This window comes from Ovis canadensis, chromosome 2 (genome assembly GCF_042477335.2).
Source record: "Ovis canadensis isolate MfBH-ARS-UI-01 breed Bighorn chromosome 2, ARS-UI_OviCan_v2, whole genome shotgun sequence".
NCBI lineage: Eukaryota > Metazoa > Chordata > Mammalia > Artiodactyla > Bovidae > Ovis > Ovis canadensis.
Genome location: NC_091246.1, coordinates 120,435,697 through 120,448,556, shown reverse-complemented (window position 1 = coordinate 120,448,556; position 12,860 = coordinate 120,435,697). Strand labels below are relative to the sequence as shown.

Genomic DNA, 12,860 nt, shown 5'->3' with positions numbered 1-12,860 from the left:
CAGTGGACACCAAGTTGCCCCTATTTCATTCCATCATAAACGAAAAGACAGACGATCTCCCAACAGGCCATCAAAGATTCTCTGAGGCACTTAGCAAGAGTTGGGTTGCTGTTCATAGGGCACATGCTCTAAATTTCACCAAGTTCTGTAGGATACTCACACAGTCCACACTCCAGAGTTCCTGTCTACCCACATCCTTATCAACACTTGATCTTGCCTCCTGTCTAATTTTAACTATTCTGTTGGATGTGAAGTAGTTTTTTGTATTGATTCTAACTTGCACTGTGAACATCTCTTCATGGGTTTGTTAGTCATTGGTGCTTCCATGTCTATGAATTGCCTACTCACTTCTTCCACCCATTTTTCTACTGGAATGTCCCTTCTTTTCCTCGTATTTTGAAGGAATTCCTATTGTCTTTTCCCGCACCTATTGGCTCTCACTACTATTACTCTCGTTGAACAGAAACCCCTAATTTAGAGGTAATGAAAAGTTCTTTTGCTTTATGGTTATTATTTGACAACTTCATTCAAGTAGTTATTTGCTTCACCTTGTTGGCCTCCAAGCATTGGAGCTATGGCAGTTTTGTGTTCCCAGTATCTACAACAGTGCTTGTTACACCAGTTCGTGAATAAATATTTGGGAATGAATGAGGCCAGCACCTGGCTTAGTGTAAGTATTTGATAAATAGAAGATATTATTTTTAGCAAATGAGGTGTTTCCCAAGCAAAGATTCTAAAGAAATGTAATGAAGCAATCTTCTTCAGAGAGAAATACAAAATCAAAACAAGACAAACAAAAGCTAAAATACCAGTGAAGCTCAGAAAATAGGAAGGGTTTCCTCTTAAGAGGTTTGAATGATTTTCTTCAGTGCAGGTGAGGAGTAGATGCAGATTTCTGACTTGGGAACAGCATTGGCACAAAAGAGTTTTGTTTGCTTTCATTTTAATTGGTATTGCTTGTTTTTTTTGATTTGGTTTGATTTGAGATAGAAGTGTTACAGTTATGCTTGAGCAACGTGGAAATTCAGGATAATGTTTCATGTCCCAGTGACTTCAGCACTATGGATTCTTATTGGAATCCACTTAGAATATATGATTAGCTCCCCTAATTTGATAATAGCATCCCATGGATATAGCATTGCCTCCTCTAGATTCTTTGGGAGTCACCTGTGAGGTCTCATGCATTACAGCTGAATTGCCACATGTCTAAAGTTTTATAGCAGAAAAAATAATTGCATCTATAACAGCTTCAAGGAGTACAGCCCTGTACACAAGTTCCCCTAATCGGGTGGGACCCCTACAGCTTTTCTCCCTATTATCTGGAAACTGTCTGAAGTCAAAAATGGACATAAATGTGGGACACAGGTCAAGTCAGTGAAGATAATGATTCTGAAGGTCTGTTCCAGTACAACAGCATGAGGCACTCCACTGAACTGCTCACTAGTAAAAATAATGCAGATTTTTTTTAATATATTCATGTAAAGCCTCTAAAAATGGTCTTAAGGACAAAAAGCCAATGAAGAATTATATATTCAAGAAAATCTATACAAGTTTGGTTAGGGGGTCTGTGGTGTTTCAACATAGACAGTTCCCTTCCTCCCTTCTCCAAGCTCAGCAAAACAAAGACTCCACTCCAGACTACTTGCAGCCAAGAACCCAGGGCTCCCTCTTCCCAGCTCCCTGTTAGAGGGCTTCTTTCCTTGGAGGAGCTGAACATCAGTGTTTCTTATCTTGTCCCCAACCACCTGTTGCTGAATGACTGCAGTTGTCGGGGGGACCTCCATTTTTCCAACCAGTTCCCACTCATGGAATCGAGGCTTTATTGTGGGGGCAGTGAACTGAGATTACCAGGCCTGTGATGGCTCTTTCTCCAGCTCATAGGATGATGTTTCCACATCAGGAGAGGCAAACCAAAAGGAACTCAGTTCACCACCACCTCTTCATCAGGAATTCAGATCCTAGAGCACATGTGTCACTTAGAGAGAAGCTTGACATTGTCCCCACCTCCAGCCCAAAGCTTTAATTAAGAAATTTTCCCTGGTGAAAAATTGGCAGGCATTAAACATACAACTCTTAATTTATTCCCAAAGGAACTGACTATTTGCAACAGAGCATGGAGAAGTTCAAGCTTAAAAGTGCTCACAAGAATGATGGAAGTTATGGTGACAGGCAATTTGAAAAGAAATGCATGAATTTAATGAAGATACTGCCCAGACCATAGGCTGGCTAGTTTGCAAGAGAGAACTAAGCAGTAAGTTAGCAGAGAGAAGCCCTCTTGGTACAGAACAGACATCAACAGACACTAGGTCTTAAAAGAAGCAACAGAGAATAGACTTATGGACATGGAGAGAGGGGAGGAGAGGGTGAGATGTATGGAAAGAGTAACATGGAAATTTACATTGCTAAGTTGCTGCTGCTAAGTTGCTTCAGTCGTGTCCGACTCTGTGTGACCCCATAGATGGCAGCCCAACAGGCTCCCCCATCCCTGGGATTCTCCAGGCAAGAACACTGTAGTGGGTGAAAACTTACATTACCATGTGTAAAATAGATAGCCAAAGGGAATTTGCTGTATGGCTCAGGAAACTCAAACAGGGGCTCTGTATCAAGAGTGGTGGGATGGGGAGGGAGATGGGATGGAGATTCAAAAGGGAAGGGATATATGTATACCTATGGCTGATTTGTGTTGAGGTTTGCCACAAAACAGCAAAATTCTGTAAAGCAATTATCCTTCAATTAAATTTTTTTAATTTTTTAAAAAAGGAGCCACAGTTTTATTGGTTTAGTTTCAAGGTTAATTTATGCCCTAGGGCATTGTTGCAATGAAGACATACAAATGACCAATAAGCACATGAAAAGATGCTTAACATCATTAGTCATCAGGAAAATGCAAGTGATGACAATAATAAATATCACTTCACACCCATTATATGGCTAGAATATAACAGTCAGATAATAACAAGTGTTGGTGAAGGTGTGAAAAAAATTAATATTCATACACTGATGGTGGGAATGTAAGATAATCCAGCTATCTTAGAAAACAGTGTGAAAGTTCCTCAAACAATTAAACCTGGAGCTACCCTATGACTGAGAAATTCCACTAGTAGGTGTATACTCAAAAAAGAAGAAAATGAATGTTCACATAAACACTTGTACACGAATGTTTACAGCAGCATTATCTATAATAATCAAAAAGCATAAACAACCCAAATATGTATTACCTGATGATGAAACCAAATATGGTCTAATCTGAAACCATAAAACTTTTAGAAGAAAACATGAAAACTACACTCTTTGGTATCAGTCTTAGTAATATTTTTCTGGATATGTCTCCTCAGGCAAGAGTGGTTGCTGTTTAGTCACTAAGTCCTGTCCAATTCTTGCAACCACATGGACTACATAGATTGTCAGCCTCCTCTGTCCATAGGATTCTCCAAGCAAGAATACTGGAATAGGTTGCTTTTCAGTTCAGTTTAGTTCAGTTCAGTTCAGTCGCTCAGCCATATCCGACTCTTTGCGACCCCATGAATCGCAGCACGCCAGGCCTCCCTGTCCATCACCAACTCCCGGGGTTCACTCAGACTCATGTCCATAGAGTCCGTGAGGCCATCCAGCCATCTCATCTTCGGTCGTCCCCTTCTCCTCCTGCCCCCAATACCTCCCACCATCACAGTCTTTTCCAATGAGTCAACTCTTCTCATGAGGTGGCCAAAGAACTGGAGTTTCAGCTTTAGCATCATTCTTTCCAAAGAAATCCCAGGGCTGATCTCCTTCAGAATGGACTGGTTGGATCTCCTTGCAGTCCAAGGGACTCCCAAGAGTCTTCTCCAACACCACAGTTCAAAAGCATCAATTCTTCAGCCCTCAGCCTTCTTCACAGTCCAATTCTCACATCCATACATGACCACAGGAAAAACCATAGCCTTGACTAGATGGACTTTAGTCGGCAAAGTAATGTCTCTGCTTTTGAATATGCTATCCAGGTTGGTCATAACTTTTCTTGCAAGGAGTAAGGGTCTTTTAATTTCATGGCTGCAGTCACCATCTGCAGTGATTTTGGAGCCCAGAAAAATAAAGTCTGACACTGTTTCTACTGTTTCCCCATCTATTTCCCATGAAGTGATGGGACCAGATGCCATGATCTTCGTTTTCTGAATGTTGAGCTTTAAGCCAACTTTTTCACTCTCCTCTTTCACTTTCATCAAGAGGCTTTTTAGCTCCTCTTCACTTTCCGCCATAAGGGTGGTGTCATCTGCATATCTGAGGTTATTGATATTTCTCCTGGCAATCTTGATTCCAGCTTGTGTTTCTTCCAGTCCAGCGTTTCTCATGATGTACTCTGCATAGAAGTTAAACAAGCAGGGTGACAATATACAGCCTTGACGTACTCCTTTCCCTGTTTGGAACCAGTCTGTTGTTCCATGCCCAGTTCTAACTGTTGCCTCCTGTCCTGCATACAGATTTCCCAAGAGGCAGGTTAGGTGGTCTGGTATTCCCATCTCTCTCAGAATATTCCACAGTTTATTGTGATCCACAGTCAAAGGCTTTGGCATAGTCAATAAAGCAGAAATAGATGTTTTTCTGGAACTCTTTTGCTTTTTCCATGATCCAGGGGATGTTGGCAATTTGATCTCTGGTTCCTCTGCCTTTTCTAAAACCAGCTTGAACATCAGGGAGTTCACGGTTCATGTATTGCTGAAGTCTGGCTTGGAGAATTTTGAGCATTACTTTACTAAAATGTGAGATGAGTGCAATTGTGTGGTAGTTTGAGCATTCTTTGGCATTGCCTTTCTTTGGGATTGGAATGAAAACTGACCTTTTCCAGTCCTGTGGCCACTGCTGAGTTTTCCAAATTTGCTGGCATATTGAGTGCAGGACTTTCACAGCATCATTTCTCAGGATTTGAAACAGCTCCACTGGAATTCCATCACCTCCACTAGCTTTGTTCATAGTGATGCTTTCTAAGGCCCATTGACTTCACATTCCAAGATGTCTGGCTCTAGATTAGTGATCACATCATCATGATTATCCGGGTCGTGAAGATCTTTTCGGTACAGTTCTTCCATGTATTCTTGCCACCTCTTCTTAATATCTTCTGCTTCTGTTAGGTCCAGACCATTTCTGTCCTTTATTGAGCCCATCTTTGCATGAAATGTTCCCTTGGTATCTCTAATTTTCTTGAAGAGATCTCTAGTCTTTCCCATTCTCTTCTTTTCCTCTATTTCTTTGCACTGATTGCTGAAGAAGGCTTTCTTATCTCTTCTTGCTATTCTTTGGAACTCTGCATTCAGATGTTTATATCTTTCCTTTTCTCCTTAGGTTTCCATCTCTCTTCTTTTCACAGCTATGTGTAAGGCCTCCCCAGACAGCAATTTTGCTTTTTTGCATTTCTTTTCCATGGGGAAGGTCTTGATCCCTGTCTCCTGTACAATGTCACGAACCTCATTCCATAGTTCATCAGGCAATCTATCTATCAGATCTAGACCCTTAAATCTATTTCTCACTTCCACTGTATAATCATAAGCGATTTGCTTTAGGTCATACCTGAATGGTCTAGCGGTTTTCCCTACTTTCTTCAATTTAGGTCTGAATTTGGTAATAAGGAGTTCATGATCTGAGCCACAGTCAGCTCCTGGTCTTGTTTTTGTTGACTGTATAGAGCTTCTCCATCTTTGACTGCAAAGAATATAATCAATCTGATTTCGGTGTTGACCATCTGGTGATGTCCATGCGTACAGTCTTCTCTTGTGTTGTTGGAAGAGGGTGTTTTGCTATGACCAGTGCATTTTCTTGGCAAAACTCTATTAGTCTTTGCCCCGCTTCATTCTGCATTCCAAGGCCAAATTTGCCTGTTACTTCAAGTGTTTCTTGACTTCCTACTTTTACATTCCAGTCCCCTATAATGAAAGGGATATCTTTTGGGGGTGTTAGTTCTGAAAGGTCTTGTAGTCTTCACAAAACCGTTCAACAAGGGGTAAGGAGATACACCTCATCCAAGGTAAGGAGCAGTGGCTGTGCTTTGCTGGTCAGCCGTGAAGAGATACCCCATGCCCAAGGTAAGAGAAACCCAAGGAAGATGGTAGGTGTTGCAAGAGGGCATCAGAGGGCAGACACACTGAAACCATACTCACAGAAAACTAGTCAATCTAATCACACTAGGACCACAGCCTTTTCTAACTCAATGAAACCAAGCCATGCCTGTGGGGCAACCCAAGATGGGCGGGTCATGGTAGAGAGGTCTGACAAAATGTGATCCACTGGAGAGGGGAATGGCAAACCACTTCAGTATTCTTGCCTTGAGAACCCCATGAACTGTAGGAAAAGGCAAAATGATAGGATACTGAAAGAGGAACTCCCCAGGTCAGTAGGTACCCAATATGCTACTGGAGATCAGTGGAGAAATAACTCCAGAAAGAATGAAGGGATGGAGCCAAAGTAAAAACAATACCCAGTTGTGGATATGACTGGTGATACAAGCAAGATCCGATGCTGTAAAGAGCAATATTGCATAGGAACCTGGAATGTCAGGTCCATGAATCAAGGGAAATTGGAAATAGTCAAACAAGAGATGACAAGAGTGAACGTCGACATTCGAGGAATCAGCGAACTAAAATGGACCGGAATGGGTGAATTTAACTCAGATGACCATTATATCTACTACTGCAGGCAGGAATCCCTCAGAAGAAATGGAGTAGCCATTATGGTCAACAAAAGAGTCTGAAATGCAGTACTTGGATGCAATCTCAAAAACGACAGAATGATCTCTGTTCATCTCCAAGGTTGCTTTTAACAAATGTAAAAATAAACAAATGAGCACTCACTTTGGCAGTACATATACCAATAAATTGGAATGATACAGAGAAGATTAGCATGGCTCCTATGCAAAGAGGACATGTAAATTCGTGAAGCATTCTATATATTTCATCACTACTCACAATAGTCAGGACATGGAAGCAACCTAGATGCCCATCCACAGATGAATGGATAAGGAAGTTGTAGTGCATTCATACAGTGGAATAATACTCAGCTATGAAAAGGAGTACATGTGAATCAGTTGAACTGAGGTGGATGAACCTAGAGCCTGCCGTACAGAGTAAGCAAGAGAAAAACAAGTACCATATAATAAGGCATGTGTATGGAATCAAGAAAGATGGTACTAATGAACCTATTTGCAAGGAAGAAATGGAGATACAGGTGTAGAGAACAGACTTATGGGCACAGTATGGGAAGGGGAGAGTTGGACAAATTGAGAAAGTATCATTGACATATATGTGTATAATAGATAGCTAGCTAGTGGGAAGCTGCTATATCACACAGGAAGCCTGGCCTGGTGCTCTGTGATGACCTAGAGGGATGGGATGGGGGGTGGATGAAAGGCTCAGGAGGGAGTGCACATATATATATAATTACAACTGATTCATGTTATTGTATGGCAGAAACCAACACAACATTATAAAGCAATTATCCTCCAATTAAAAAATAAATTCAAAAGGAAGTAAATGGGGCCTCCCTCAGACCCCCCGGCCCGGCGGCGCCCGCCTCCTTCGCAGCCACTCCGCCTCTCCCAACCCGACGTCCCTTCCTCTGCCCCTTCCTCCTTCCCCTCCTCGCCGCCGCCTAGGACCGCCGGCCTGGGACGAGCCCGGGGCAGCAGCCAGAAGTTTCCTAACCACGTAACCTCTCAGAACTGAACCAAAACGACATTGTTGCTGAAGCACTTGTTTTTAAGAAAGCATAACCCCTACTGTCGAGCTAAATGTGCTGTGCATGAAACTTGGGAAGAAACCGATGTATAAGCCTGTCGACCCTTACTCTCGGGTGCAGTCCACCTATACCTACAACACGAGAGGAGGTGCTTATCCCCCAAGGTACTTTTACCCATTTCCAGTCCCACCTTTACTTTATCAAGTTGAACTTTCTGTGGGAGGACAGCAATTTAACAGGAAAGGAAAGACAAGACAGGCTGCAAAACACGATGCTGCTGCGAAAGCCCTGAGGATCCTGCAGAGCGAGCCTCCGCCCCCCCAACCCCCCCCCCCCCGCCCCCGCCCCCAGAGGCTGGAGGTAAATGGAAGAGAGTCAGAAGAAGAAAATCTCAATAAATCTAAAATAAGTCAAGTGTTTGAGATTGCACTTAAACGGAACTTGCCTGTGAATTTTGAGTCTTTCCCTCCAAAACAGGTTGCCCGGGAGAGCGGCCCACCCCACATGAAGAGCTTTGTGACCAGGGTGTCGGTTGGGGAGTTTGTGGGGGAAGGTGAAGGGAAGAGCAAGAAGATTTCAAAGAAAAATGCTGCTATAGCTGTTCTCGAGGAGCTGAAGAAGTTACTACCCCTGCCTACAGTGGAGTGGGTGAAGCCTAGAATCAAAAAGAAAACAAAATCCACAGTCAGGCTACAGAGCCGCCCCGACTATGGCCAGGGGATGACCCCGATCAGCAGACTGGCCCATATCCAGCAGGCGAAGAAGGAGAAGGAGCCGGAGTACCTGCTGCTCGCCGAGCGGGGCCTTCCGCGATGCAGGGAGTTTGTCATGCAGGTGAAGGTGGGGAACCACACGGCAGAAGGCTCAGGCACCAACAAGAAGGCAGCCAAACGCAACGTGACCGAGAACATGCTGGAGATCCTCGGTTTCAAAGTCCCGCAGGCCCAGCCCTCCAAACCTGCCCTCAAGTCGGAGGAGAAGACACCTGTAAAGAAACCAGGGGATGGAAGAAAAGTAACCTTTTTTGAACCTGGCTCTGGGGATGAAAATGGGACTAGCAATAAAGAAGATGAGTTTAGGATGCCTTATCTTAGTCATCAGCAGCTGCCTGCTGGAATCCTTCCCATGGTGCCCGAGGTTGCCCAGGCAGTAGGAGTCAGTCACGGACATCACACCAAAGATTTCACCAGGGTAGCTCCGAATCCTGCCAAGGCCGCGGTAACTGCCATGATAGCCCGAGAATTGTTGTATGGGGGCACCTCACCTACAGCCGAGACCATTTTAAAGAGTAACATCTCTTCAGGCCACGCACCTCACCGACCTCTGAGGAGACCCTCTGAGCAGCTGGACTTTCTCTCCACAGTCCAGGGATTCCAGGTTGAATATAAAGACTTCCCCAGAAACAACAAGAACGAATTTGTATCTCTTATCAACTGTTCCTCTCAGCCGCCCCTGATCAGCCACGGTATCGGGAAGGACGTGGAGTCCTGCCACGACATGGCTACACTGAACATTTTAAAGTTGCTGTCTGAGTTGGACCAACAGAATACGGAGATGCCAAGAACAGGAAATGGACCAATGTCTGTGTGTGGGAGGTGCTGAACTTTATCTGGCCATGAATCATTGAAAAATCCCAACATATATACTGAAAATGCTGAAACTGCTTGGAACATTTGGAATTTCTGATACCTCCAGTGGGCCGAGAGACACGATGGGTAAAAGCCTGGAGATGGCAGTGGTGAAGACCGCGGGGCCCAAGGAGGCAGCGGCGTGGCTGCTGGCGCATGGCAGCGCCTGCTGGGGGCCGGGCGGTCTGCAGCCGCCCCTGGCTCCCTTGGGAAACCGCAGGCCTGTGCCCCAGGCACCCCAGTGTTGGTTTTGGTGGGGTTTTTTTGTTTGTTTGTTTTGGGTGATTTTTTTTCTTACTGTGCGAAAGAAGAAACAAAGCACTGCCCCTTCTCAGACTGGCTCACTCAGAACACTTTGGGACAAACCCTGGACACCCGCGCTAGAGAGAGAGGGCTGAAAGCCCCAGAGAAAATCACATATGCTTCCTGCTGGGCCGCAGCTGACCTCGGCACGCTCTGGCCCACGCCTCCCGCGGTACCCACACTGTCGCCACTGCTCTCTTCCAGGAGAGATACATATTCTTAGTTTCATTATTTTCTTTTGATTGAAATAACACTATATAAATTTTCATTTGAGAGTTTCTCAATTGTATCTAGTTACATAACACAGTTTAGAAGCTTGTCTGAGACTGACTTTATCAGTAATCTAACCGGCAAAGATCATATCCATGTGTATGTGGTTATACATTTTTATTTCATTGGACTTAACCCAGGACCATTTCAGTGATGCAAATTGTGTGCCCTCTGGTTTAGCTGAAACAGCCCTGGCTTTGATGAAACCTTGATGAAGTCTCCCACAGTGGTATAAATGGGACAGCTTAGGAATTTTAAACTTTAACTGATCATTTGGTTCCTTTTCTATTTAATTTTTTTGTTAATGCACCAGGATTTAAATGAACTTTGATCTTTGTTTTAAAGAAAATTGTGTGTATATAATACAACTCTTGAGGACACACAGCTCTCACTACACTACAGGATATGGTCTCCGTGTAGCACATATACAACTGCAGATTGATCTTCTGTGAGTGCTTTATACTGTTGATTACACCTCCATGAGGGCTGGAAAGAATGGCCCATGTTTATCTCTCCAACTGTTGCTTCTGAAGTCGTGTTGCTGTGCACAGAGATGTGTGCGGCGAGGTCCCGCATAACAGCCCACATGACAAGCACGGTAGCCTTGCGAGTTAAGTACTGCTTGGATTCGTTGTTTATGCTGGAATTTTTTCTCCCCATGGAATGGAAGTAAAACTTAGTGTTTGTCACCAATAAATGGTAATACTAAAAAAAAAGGAAGTAAATGGGACTACATCAACTAGAGAGCTTTTGCACAGTGAAGAAAACTATCACCAAAATGAAAAAGGAGCCTAGTCAATGGGAGAAGATATTTGCAAATGATATATCTGATAAGGGGTAAATATCCAAAATATATTTTTAAACGCTAGTGCAACTCAACATCAAAACACACACACACAACTTGATTTTAAGAATGAGCAAAGAATCTGAATAGACCTTTTTCCAAAGAAGACATAAAGATGGCCAACAAGCACATGAAATGTTCAATAGCACTACTTATTAAGGGAAATGCAAATCAAAACCACAATGAGATATCACCTCATACCTGTCAGAATGGCTATGTTTGGAAAAAACAGCATATAATAAACGTTGGCAAGGATGGGGAGAGAAGGGAGCCCTCATACACTACTCATGGGAATATAAATTGGAGCAGTCACTATAGTAGATATTATAATTTTTCCTTGAAATATTAAAAACAGAAGTACCATAGGAACCAGCCATTCCACTGACTCCTTTACCCAAAGAAAGTGAAAATAATCTGAAAAGAATATGCATCCTTATGTCCATTACAACATTTTTTACAAGAGCCAAAATATGCAAGTAGTTTAAGTGCCCATCAATAGATGAATGGATAAAGAATATTACTCAGCCACAAAGAATGAAATCTTGGCATTTGTGACAACATGGATAGACCTAGAGGATGTGCAAAGTGAAATAAGCCAAGCAAAGAAAAAGTACCATATGATTTCATTTCTATGTGGAATCTAAAAAATAATGAGCAAATATAACAAATCGGAAACAGACATAGATACAGAGAACAAACAGGTGGTTGCTGGGGGTTCCTTCCCCTCCCAGAGGGGGAGGGAAGTGAATGGATGACACAAATATGTAAGTGGGATTAAGAGGCACAGACTTCAAGTTACAAAATAAATGAGTCACACGGATGAAATACACAGCATGGGGAACAGTTATTAATGATGCAATATCTTTGTATGGCAGCAGATGGTAACTAGACTTATCATGGTGAACATTTTGTAATATATAAAAATACTGAATCACCATGTGTTCTAGGAACTAACATTGTATTGTAGGCCAATTATACTTCAAAAATAAACAAACTCATAGAAAAAGAGATCCTATTTGTGGTTTCAGAAACAGAGGCAGGACAATTGGATAGTGAAGTGAAAGTCACTCAGTCATGTACAACTCTTTGTGACTCCATGGACGAATTCTCCAGGCCAGAATACTGGCATGGGTAACCTTTCCCTTCTCTAGGGGATCTTCCCAACCCAGGGATTGAACCCAGGTCTCCCGCATTGCAGACAGATTCTTTACCAGCTGAGCCACAAGGGAAGCCCAAGAATACTGGCGTGGGTAGCCTATCCCTTCTTCAGGGGATCTTCCTGACCCAGCAATCAAACCGGGGTCTCCTGCATTGCAGGAGAATTGGATGAAGGTGGTCAAAATGTAAGAATAGTTATAAGACAAATAAGTACTGAGGATATAATATATAACATGATTAAAATAATTAACACAGTGGTTCTTTTCATGTTATATATGAAAGTTATGATAGCAAATCCTGAGAGTTCTCCTCACAAGGAAAAATCACTTTTTTCTTTTTCTTTTCTATCTATATGAGATGATAGATATTCACTAAGTTTATTGTGATACTCATTTCATGATGTATGTAAGTCAAATCATTATGCTATTCACCTTAAACTTATAAAGTGTTATATGTCAGTTATATCTCAATAAAGTGTTATATCTCAATAAAACTGGAATAAAAAATAAAATACATTTTTTAATACTTTAATATGGTCTATCCATAAAATGGTATAATTTTTGGCCATAAATACGAATGTAGTACAAATACGTGCTATATCATGGATAAACCTTGAAAGCATGCTAAGTTAAACAGCCACAAAAGACTACATATTATGTGATTTCATTCATGTGAATAGCCCAGAACACAAAAATCTGAAGAGATAGAAAGTAAAATAGTAGTTGTTTAGGGCTGGGAGATGGGAATTGGAAGATAAGAGCATAGTAGCTAACAGGTACAGGGTTTCTTTCTAAGGTGATGAAAATACTCTAAAGTTAACCAGGGCAATGGTTTGCACATCTATGAATGTACCAAAAACCAATGAATTGTACTTAAATGGGTGAATTTTATGGCATGTGAATTATACCTCAATAAAACTCTCAAAAAGAAAGCCTTGAGATGTATACACACAGAGC

The 12,860-nt window shown here is 42.3% G+C and overlaps 1 non-coding gene and 1 pseudogene across 1 annotated transcript; both read left to right on the top strand.

Annotated features, from left to right (window-relative positions):
• Nucleotides 1–6,810: 6,810 nt before the first annotated feature.
• LOC138434821 (U6 spliceosomal RNA) lies at nt 6,811–6,919 on the top strand. The gene has a single exon (XR_011254899.1). It is a non-coding gene; the product is annotated as a U6 spliceosomal RNA (small nuclear RNA).
• Nucleotides 6,920–7,513: 594 nt separating this feature from the next.
• LOC138432732 (double-stranded RNA-binding protein Staufen homolog 1 pseudogene) lies at nt 7,514–10,618 on the top strand (annotated as a pseudogene).
• Nucleotides 10,619–12,860: the final 2,242 nt, after the last annotated feature.